General features: G+C 40.0%; 1 long non-coding RNA gene across 1 annotated transcript; it reads right to left on the minus strand.

Moving 5' to 3' along the window:
- Positions 1 to 1,774: 1,774 nt before the first annotated feature.
- On the minus strand, positions 1,775 to 6,584 carry LOC136699063 (uncharacterized). Its single transcript, XR_010803595.1, has 4 exons — positions 6,430 to 6,584; positions 6,052 to 6,158; positions 5,864 to 5,958; positions 1,775 to 5,148 (listed from the first exon to the last, which is right to left on the minus strand). It is a non-coding gene; the product is annotated as an uncharacterized lncRNA (long non-coding RNA).
- Between the last annotated feature and the right edge of the window lie 4,930 nt (positions 6,585 to 11,514).

The raw sequence follows: 11,514 nt of genomic DNA on the forward strand, positions 1-11,514 counted from the left end.
TAACATATTCTTTCTTCATTTATACTTTTTTTATTTAATTTTCACTTACTGTTTTTGTTTAGAGCCAGAAGTGCACTGAAGGGAAGAAATTCCTTATTTTTTATTGTTTTTCTTAAGAACAATTCTATTTGAAAAAAGAAACAAAGAAAGAAAGAACTAGAAAAGATGTCTAGTGAGGGGAGAATTTTTATTTAATATTTATCTTGTGGTTTCTCCTTTTCTACCTCAGTAGTATATATCCTACACCTTCTGTCAAACACCTCTGTGATTGATTTATCACCCCTTGATTTATGGCCTCGGTGACAGGTCAGTACAGGATGTCCTTATATGGGCTTCCCCTTATGCGGCACATACTCTTTCTGTACGACATCCAGGTCATTTGTTTTAACTACACACTCTAGTATCACACCTGGTTTAAAACCCAAGATGATGGCTAGTTTACCATTAAATATCAAACCGATATCAGATAACGTCTTAATAAACAACCTGTGACTTATTTGGTCATAAACAAGACCTATTGAATGGTCTGCTAGATGGATATTAATCTCAGCAACTAATGCCGGTATATGGTTATAATACCCTGTAGGTAGAGTTATTTGTGTTGTTTTGCCCGATTTTTTATCAATTACACTAAATGTGGCATCTAGTTCACAAAAGGCTGTCCACGTTCGTGGATATTGAAACTCTATCACCCCTACTTCCCAGTCACCTATTAGATCGATTGGTTTCGCTAGTTTTGTTCTATAATTAGAAATTTGATTATCGGGGTACACCGACATAGACGAATTGCTCTGCAGTGTGACGCAAAAACCATTGTCCCCCATATTTGTCCTTTGATGTAAATGAACTAGTTCACAAAGTACAACACCTTTTAAGGCCTTTGTATGTCCACAACATAATTTTCAAGAACCCAGCTGTTAAATTTTGACGGCCAACCTAACCATTTAACTAAAACCATTGTTTTTTTACCCTGTTTTTTTTTTTTTATCCAAATGTTTTCAACTTTGAATACTTTTTTCTAATTTCTGTAGACATGCGGATTTTTTGCAACTCTTCTTCATAAAAAGATGAGTTCTGAAAAGACGGTCAGCACAAATAACTTACATTTACAGCATTTAACAGATGCTCTTAAGCAAAAGAGCTTAGCATTCAGACAGAATGACTATCCTAGCTAGTACAAATAGGTTAGGGTCCAAATTCCCTCTGAGCTCAGACACTTGTCAGAACAAGGGCCACTGCTGATACATAGAAAGACCAAATCATAATAAGTGCTCAAACCTAGAAGGAAAAACTAGTCAGTGCTCATACCCAGAAAGTGCCATAACATGTTACGGTGAGCACTAGATTAGTGCTCAACTAAGTGGGTCACAAAGAGATGGTTCTTCAGTCTGCGTTTGAAGACCGTAAGAGTCTGCTGTTCGGTCAGCTAGTGGAAGTTTGTTCCACAATCTGGGCACCAGAACAGAGAAGAGTCTTGACGGTAGTCCTGTCTTTAGGGATGGCAGGTCGAGTCAAGCTGTACTTCAAGCTCGAAGGGCTTTAGGTGCAGTCCAACTCTTGACAGTTGTCATAAGGTAGGGAGGGGCTGGTCCAATCTTGGGCCACAGAATGGTTTGTGGTGTGGTAAGTGGGCCGCCACTTGTAAAAGACTGGGAAACTCTGATGTAGAATGTATAGGATGGGGGCTCATCATTCATTTCTGCAGGCCACCATTATTGAGTGTAAAGTTGAATTTTGTTATTTATTTACTTATTTTTTTTGGTAATTTAACCTTATCGATTTATTAAAAGCATGTTTTAACAGAAAGAAAAGCGTCAACATACAAAATGTCACACAGAAGGAAGGTTTCATCAAATAAAAAAAGCGTGTGTGTGTGTACCTAAAATATATTTGTATTTGTAAACAAATCACTCCTGAAAAAATGTACATAACTTGGCAACTTAATGTATATTATAATTAGACACTTTAAATCAGCAAGACGAATAACAAAAAAATGTAATCGTTAGTCAAGTATGAGACTATATTCAGCAGTCATTACATTTGAGAAATACATCTTCCCGAACCATAATTAGTATAGACATCAGTGTATGCTCAATTTGCTCCACTAAATTCATCAGTAAAAATATATAAAATAGTCATATATTTAAGCACATATGCATGTAGAGTTGTCACGACACCAGAACTTTGACGTCAATACAGATTCCACGTGTAGTATCACGATTCTTGACACCAAACGATTTTATTAGGGCCAAAAACAATCTGCTAAATATTAGTCTTTCAGTTTGATTTCCATAAATGTTAAGGTCAGTGAATAAACTTGGACAGATTTTACAGAAAGAAGTCAGTGATGTTCTACTCAGTGTTAAAATGTTAATGATATTCAACTGAGGAGTAGCTGCAATGAAAAATAAGGCTTTAAGGTTCTAAGAAAAAAATGAAGCGAGAAGATAACACTTGTAAAATGAGCATAAGCTGTACACAATGTATACTTCAAATACCAATATTTCACAGTTTAAAATTAACCCACATGAAAGCGTTAAGGAAAATAAAGCTCTACACCTATTACTCCGATTTAAACTCGTACTTTTCTACTTAAAATGAACCCATGTGAAATGTTGAGTGAAGTGTACGGCACAACTCGCTATTTGATTCGATAAATCAATCTAATAGAACGTGCTATTTGATTTACTTATTCAGTATACTGATTGGTAAACATCGAATGAGTCAGAATTGAATTGTTTAGTACTGAAAGAGAGTCGAAATTCTGATGCTTTGTGCGACTCTATATGCATGCATGGTACAATGCTATTAAAGAATGTAAGGGGACATGTTCATCTTTCAACAGTTTTTAAATTCTAAAGTTATGAACTAATGCTCATATACCATTGGTGTTTTCCAGACTTAAAGAAACACTAGGTTTCCTAGTTTCCTACCCTTCTCCAGAATGACAGGCTCTAATCTCCCTATTACAGATCAGTGAAATATTACAATGATTTATAAGAATAAACTAACAAATTCACACACTACACCATGCCCATGTCAAATTTATTTCAAAGTTTATTCAAGAATTTTATGGACAGAAATGACCCATTAACAATTTGCCCAACTATATTTGGAGAAAGAATTCTATAAACTTGATGTTTGAAAAAGAATTACTATATATACCAGGGCTACCTTGTAACACTATTAAGACTACTAAGCTACAAAGATTTTCTTGTAAGGGAGGGTATCACCTGGGACTGTGTATGGTTTGAAGCAACTAAGTAGTAAGTGAAACCCACTCACACAATGCAACCAAAAAACAGACAAACCCCAAACAATTAAACAGTCCACGAGAAAGCATTCAATATATACACAAGATGGTTAGAGTCTAGGGCTGGGCAATTAATTGAAAATTAATCAAAATCGACATTCAGAACTTCTAAGCTTGTCTATATTGATTATATACATCTTTAATTTTTTATTTTTTAGTTGTTGTTTTTTATTCTGTTATGTCCCCACTGTGTGTACTGTTTGACTATAATTAAGATTAAACTGAATAAAAAGTCGTCAAATGTAAACTGAGAACCAAATCACAATCACACTAAATATTCATAATACTCAAAAAACTAGAAAGGAACAAGCTCCCAGCAACTTTAGAAAAAATATCCTATATTTAATACTGGAGCATACTTACAGTACAAGCCTCGTCACTGAACTATGAGGGTCAAAAATACAAAAACAAAAATAATTGTTAATTAATCACAATCGTGGTAAAATGTACAATTAATCGTGATATTGATTCGCACTCATATCACCCAGCACTCTTAGAGTCAATAGGTGATATAGCAGTTTTTGTCTATGGTGGAGAGCAGAAGGCTGCAGTTGTTAGCAGCTAATGGTGTGGAGGAATGTAGTTGTCCTAGATTTGCCAACCCAGAACTGTCCACAGGGTCTAAGGTATATAAAATCTCCTCATGCATAAAAAACTGAAACATGCATCAGAAAACTGAGCCTAAAACCAATTCCAAGTACTACTACCAATAGCACAAGCAAACACAATGGCAATAACACCTATAGCAGTAGCATTAGCAAATACACCACTAGCACTATAGCATAACATTTACAAAGAATTAGCATAGCATTAGCATTAACTTAAATTTAACATTAGCAAAGAAGTAGCATTAGCAAACAAAGTATTCAGCATTTTACCTACCATGCAGCCTCCATAAAATTGTGTTAAAAGCACAAATACGACTTTTAAACATAAGCAAAAATAAAAAAAAATACAACAGGAAGCAAACACAGTTTCCTATCAAGAAAACTATGCAGCATTAAAACCATTCTTTCCGTACTGCTTGGCTTCCTCTATTTATACACAGTCCAAGGATACCTCCATACTGACCCCAAGAGGATGGGAAGTTAGTTAGAGACTAGCTGACAGGTAACTAGTTTGGTTACAATTTTGATGATTGAAAATCTGAAATTAATCAGTTTTAATTACCCATACTAGGCAGTTTTATGATGAGTGTGATAAAGTGAAATAAAATAAAATAAAATAAGAGTAATGATGAAATAAGTAACAGGCCCCAGATTTCTCCTTTAACTCAGCAGTGATCTCTATCCAGCATAGGAATCTCCAGCGTAGACCACAGCAGCCAAGCCCTGGATCCAACCGATGTGGTTGACCACAGTAATCATGCTATAGCAGTCAACTACAGCAGTCACACTCGTGTGAGCACTATCATGACCACATTGTGTGGTCTATAGTGAATGTGCTCTGGTGTGGACTATAGTGATCTCGCACAGACGTGGTCTGTGGCAGTGAAGCTCCGGCATGGACTATAAATAGAAAACTAGGTTTTAATTTATAGAGATCATGCTCAGCCACTGCTTCCAGCGACCACGTTCTGGCATTAACTACAGCAATTATGCACTGGTGTTGTCTATAGTGATTACATTAAGATGACATCTATAGTGCTAGTGCACAGGTGTAGACTAGAATCACACTCTGGCATAGCTAATAGTTGTCAATCCTAGGTATCCGCTATAGTTTTACACACAGGCATTGACTACAGTGGTCGACTGTAGTGTCCAACTACTGCTGTAGTCCTCTCAGACGTACAGGAGTCATGCTCCAGTGAGGAAGCGGGTTGTTTGGCTCTCCTCCTAAGACAAAGTGTCAGAAAAATGTAGTGCATCAGTAAATTGTCGTTGTCCAATTAAAAACATGTATCTCAATTTTTTTTCCACTATAAGATTACTACATTATTTGAACACAGCAGCTGTCCTTCAGTCGTGTGAAAATTAGCGCTGTTAGCACTGTGCTTAATATCACTGCTTTATTACAATTCATTGTCTGTAACCCTTATCCAGTTATCCAGGCCCGGAGCCTAATCACGGAGCGAATCACTTGGCACAAGGTGGGAACACACCCTGGAGGTGGCACCATACCTTCACACACTGACTCACTCACACTTATGGACACTTTTGAGTCACAACATGTGTTTTTGGACTGTAGGAGCACTTGGAGGAAACCCACACAGACACTGGGAAAACACACCAAACTAATCACAGACAGTCACTCGGAGCAGGGTTCAAACCCACAACCCCTAGACCCTGGAGCTGTGTGACAGCGACACCTACCTCTTGCTCCACCATTTTGATTCACTGCCCAGTTAAACATACCTGGGTATACCCATAAGAGTCCCCACGCTGGAATGACCCCTAACACTATATTAGTTTACATCAGTAACGTGGTTAAATCTGTAAATCCCTTGGGTTAACACTCTGACAAATGCCTAAAATGTAACAATACTAATAATTAGTTTTAGGTATTTAATCTCAAATTGAAGCACTGCACATAAATCAGTTGTGGACTGACTTGTCTTTGTGACAAAGGGCTGGACTGGTCTAAGCAGGCCTGTCAGTTTCTGTTGACTGTGTTTCCTCTTCTCCCCTGAGCTCGGATTTTCTTTTCTAAGACAAAGACAATAAAAGTAGTTTACAAAATCTTTAAATCGCTTGGAAGTACATTTTGAAAAGCAAATGGAGCAATATCTGCATACTAACATTGTCACATCGGGAAAGCGTGGACGTTTATCTTTCAAACTGTCGTCACTGTCAGAGCTGTCTTCTGGAATTTTCCAAGTCTCTCGAACTGCCATTGTTAAATTTGACTGGAAAATAAAATATAGTTTATTAAATGAATGAATTTCTACAGAGAAGTAGTTATCAGGGTGATAGTGATAAATAGTTATGCAGCAAATATGACATTTAAAGACTGCATTTAATAGACTTCAAAAACATGGTTACATTTCCTCAACAAGACGACTATTAAACACAGAAGCTGAATTTGCTTCAGTTAGCCTCACTGTTATAAATAAATTCTCATGTATATCTAGCCCAGACAAAAAATACCTATTTTATAGCATGACAAAAATAATTTACCTCAGTTTATCCGTTTCTTACTGAGGAGAGAAAACTCCAAAACGGCAAGAACAACTTCTAACAGCTGAGTTCGCTTAGCAACAGATTCTGATTGGCTGTAAAAAGTGGAAGGAAAATCATGGTTGCCATGTCCTCTTGTTATAAGCAACGGTTCCCTCCCCTGTAAATTCTCCTGTAAAATAAATATTGGTAGTCGGGTTGTGAATTTTTGGGTTTTGTTCCTAAAGTGGAATTGCTTGGTCTTGCTCCCTGATCTTGTCAAGAATTCTCCACTGTACAACTGTGTAACAACCGTATCTTAATGATCTTGAAAACAACAAATATGCAGTTTGCATTGGGAAGGATAAAAAAAAAAAACCGTAATGACCTATAGCTGTTACCCAGCCAAATATATGGCACTGCTGACCTCTGCCGTCGGCGCTGGCAAACTGTAAGTTTGGAGTGGCTCATACTAAAAAATTCCTAAGCTTTTCCAGTCACTGGAAAACTGGGCCAGATCTTGCAAAATGTGTGTGGGCCATTCTGTTTAAGAAATGCAACATGGCTAAGATGCAACATGTTGGATGTAACCAGGATATTAACTACATAATACAATACCTAATACTAAGAGATGTGTTGAATAAACTTCCACAAGATCGTAAGTCTGTAGACAAATCTCTGTCCAGAAAAGAGCTCTTGACCAATTGTGTACTGATAAGATACTGTAATGTAAAGAACCTGGAAGCCGTAATTTTATCAAAGTATTGTCCAGGCAGAGTTCATACAGAGGTTTAGCATCAGAATAGAGCCAAAAGATTTGAAAATAAAAAAGCAGAATCCTTAATAGAGAAACAACATTTCAAAAGGAAGGACTGTTAATATTCCGTGTTTTAAAAATAAGTTTTTGGAAAAAATGGCTGACTGATCTTGCCCAATTGTCAAAAAGCTTTTCAAACTGAAAACAGGAGTGTGTAACTCAAAAGCCGGAGCACCCAGAGGAAACCCACGCCGACACAGGGAGAACACACCACACTCCTCACAGACAGTCACCCGGAGGAAACCCACGCAGACACAGGGAGAACACACCACACTCCTCACAGACAGTAACCCGGAGGAAACCCACGCAGACACAGGGAGAACACATCACGCTCCTCACAGACAGTCACCCGGAGGAAACCCACGCAGACACAGGGAGAACACATCACGCTCCTCACAGACAGTCACCCGGAGGAAACCCACGCAGACACAGGGAGAACACACCACGCTCCTCACAGACAGTCACCCGGGGGAAACCCACGCAGACACAGGGAGAACACACCACGCTCCTCACAGACAGTCACCCGGGGGAAACCCACGCAGACACAGGGAGAACACACCACGCTCCTCACAGACAGTCACCCGGAGGAAACCCACGCACACACAGGGAGAACACACCACGCTCCTCACAGACAGTCACCCGGAGGAAACCCACGCACACACAGGGAGAACACACCACGCTCCTCACAGACAGTCACCCGGAGGAAACCCACGCACACACAGGGAGAACACACCACGCTCCTCACAGACAGTCACCCGGAGGAAACCCACGCCGACACAGGGAGAACACACCACACTCCTCACAGACAGTCACCCGGAGGAAACCCACGCAGACACAGGGAGAACACACCACACTCCTCACAGACAGTCACCCGGAGGAAACCCACGCAGACACAGGGAGAACACACCACACTCCTCACAGACAGTCACCCGGAGGAAATCCACGCAGACACAGGGAGAACACACCACACTCCTCACAGACAGTCACCTCGAGCGCAAATACAAATAAATGAAAATATTAAATACAAAATGATTCTGTTTACAAATCTGCTTTTAAATTTCTCACTATTAATAACAGTCCTCTCCTTTTTGAAATGGGTTGTTACATTCCATGTACAGGGTGCATACTGAAGTATATTCTTTAGGCTCATCCCCAGGGATTTTAACCAAGTACCAAGAAGCATCTGTTCTTGGGGAGCAGGCATTAATATTTCCATCTCAGAGTGACAACAAAGTGTTTACTGTCTCGGAAATGGTGGAGACTCCATTGGCTCTCAACACAGGGTTACCTGGATAGGGTCAGCCTTCAAGGGCTCTGTGCCCCTGTGGTCAGTAGGACATTGTGCCATTGACCATGTGCTTCTCCTTTTTATGAGCGATGTGTTCGCTGGGCCACATTATTTTGGGGCTGCAGAGGGGATCAGACTCTTTATATGGAATGGAGAGCCCCAACTAAGTATTGAGTGCTGTACATGCTCATACTTTTCATGTTCATATTTTCACTTGGCCATCGTTTCTAAAAATCCTTTTTTTTTGGTATTGGTCTTAAGTAATATACTAATTTTCTGAGACACTGAATTTGAGATTTTCATTAGTTGTCAGTTATAATCATCAAATTAAAAGAAATAAACACTTGAAATATATCAGTCTGAGTGTAATGAATGAGTGTAATACACAAGTTTCACTTTTTAAATAGAATTACTGAAATAAATCATCTTTTTCCTGAGCTTCTAATTTTATGACCAGCTCCTGTACTTTGTTCATAGGGAGTAAAGAATGGCATGGGATTTATTTGTGAATCTAAAACCGGTTATGGATATAATTCATGGATCATTGTCGCCATCTTGTGGTAGCAAGGGCTATTTCATCCACAGCTGCAACAACATCAGGATCAAAATGTGTAAATAACTTATTGTTTGTTGCTTGTTTTTTACGTGTAATTGTATTCCTTTAAAATGCATTTCGCGTGGCTTTATATGTAGCTTTTGAAGTTCTATCCCAATAAACACTCAGTTAAAGTTAATAACTGTACACATTAGCACCTGTTTCCACCTTGACACACAATATATTCATTCATTTATTCATTCATTGTCTGTAACCCTTTTCCAGTTCGGGGCCAGGGTGGGTCCGGAGATTACCCAGAATCACTGGGCACAAGACGGGAACACACCCTGGAGGGGCGCCAATCCTTCACAGGGTAAATATATTCATTTGAATGTTAAAATAAAAGTATTAATTTCCCTGTGGAGCAGCACGGTGGCAGTACATTTAGTGTCACATATTAGATATTTATTGTTGTAATGTAAATATAATGTAATGCACTGATTGAACTCTATATTACAACACAACTATGAAAGCAGGGGCCACGGCAAATCATTTGAACACAGCAGCTGTCTTTCACTTTCTGTAAAAATTACATGATGAATCATGGACCAATAGAAACGCTCCAAAATTACTCTGAATAACAACGTTTTACATTGAGTTCCATTGAATATTTTTTATTTATTTATTTTAATTTTAATTTTTTTTGCAGCACGGTGGCGCAGCAGGTAGGTGTCGCAGTCACAGAGCGAGCTCCAGGGACCTGGAGGTTGTGGGTTCGAGTCCCGCTCCAGGTGACTGTCTGTGAGGAGTGTGGTGTGTTCTCTCTGTGTCTGCGTGGGTTTCCTCTGGGTGACTGTCTGTGAGGAGTGTGGTGTGTTCTCTTTGTGTCTGCGTGGGTTTCCTCCGGGTGACTGTCTGTGAGGAGTGTGGTGTGTTCTCTCGGTGTCTGTGTGGGTTTCCTCCGGGTGACTGTCTGTGAGGAGTGTGGTGTGTTCTCCCTGTGTCTGCGTGGGTTTCCTCCGGGTGACTGTCTGTGAGGAGTGTGGTGTGTTCTCTCTGTGTCTGTGTGGGTTTCCTCTGGGTGACTGTCTGTGAGGAGTGTGGTGTGTTCTCTCTGTGTCTGCGTGGGTTTCCTCCGGGTGACTGTCTGTGAGGAGTGTGGTGTGTTCTCCCTGTGTCTGCGTGGGTTTCCTCCGGGTGACTGTCTGTGAGGAGTGTGGTGTGTTCTCTCTGTGTCTGCGTGGGTTTCCTCCGGGTGACTGTCTGTGAGGAGTGTGGTGTGTTCTCTCTGTGTCTGCGTGGGTTTCCTCCGGGTGACTGTCTGTGAGGAGTGTGGTGTGTTCTCCCTGTGTCTGCGTTGGTAGGTGGATTGGCGACTCAAAAGTGTCCGTAGGTGTGAGTGAATGTGTGTGTGTGTGTCTGTGTTGCCCTGTGAAGGACTGGTGCCCCCTCCAGGGTGTATTCCCACCTTGCGCCCAATGATTCCAGGTAGGTTCTGGACCCACCGCGACCCTGAACTGGATAAATAATGAATAAATATTTTTTGGGGGGACATCTATGTAAATATATTGATGAATATATAAGAAACACAGGTCATCTGGTCTTCCATGTTAAATGTTTTTCAGGTTAGTTCTAAAAAACTTTACTAACTGCTGTCTCAAGGAGACAGTTTCAAGGAGAATGTATTGTAATGTGTTCCACTATGCTTTCTGCAGAGACAAATTATTAGCATATAATGTGTTTTCCTGGTCGGTAAAGCACTGATCGATTTTCAGTTTGGTCATTACCACTTCCTTCCCAAAGTTCTTGTCTTATTACTCTGTTCACTGAGTACAGAAAAAAAACATGGTCCTGCCCATTCCTTCACCATTGCTTTTTCCATTATGTCATAATTGCTTGCTGTTTATGTCGTTACTGTTATTGATTATAACTGTAATGGCAGCAGCCCTAGCCAATGCTGTCTGACGTATGTTTGAACCCAGAGAACTAATGATTCTATGAGAATCATTCCACTGTAAAACCAGTGAGAAAATGTTTACTGTCAAAAGTTTGTGGACTCCTGCTCATCCAGTTTTCTTATGACGTTAAGGGTATAAATAGGGAGTCTGTCCCCTTTCTCAAGTAACAGCATCTGGGAAGCCTTAACACCACATACTGGATCTAAGAACTGTATTCAGACCCATGCACATTAGTGAGTTAAGGTGCTGATGGAACATTGGATGATGCTCAATAACTCAGAAGAAGACTGTTCCACAGCCCAGTGCTGGGGAATGTAGAGCTGTAGATCACAACTGATACTTGGCAAAATGACCCTAGACACAGGTGCCACTGGCCTAGATTGTCCCATTCCATTGAGGATAATTTCACATGGAGCTCATGTTTTCTGGATGTGTACGTCTGTGTTCACACCTGACATTCACTCTCCTGTATACACTGGCACATGGTTCTCTTTGCAGATTGAGGTGT

This window comes from Hoplias malabaricus, chromosome 6, assembly GCF_029633855.1.
Source record: "Hoplias malabaricus isolate fHopMal1 chromosome 6, fHopMal1.hap1, whole genome shotgun sequence".
Lineage (NCBI taxonomy): Eukaryota > Metazoa > Chordata > Actinopteri > Characiformes > Erythrinidae > Hoplias > Hoplias malabaricus.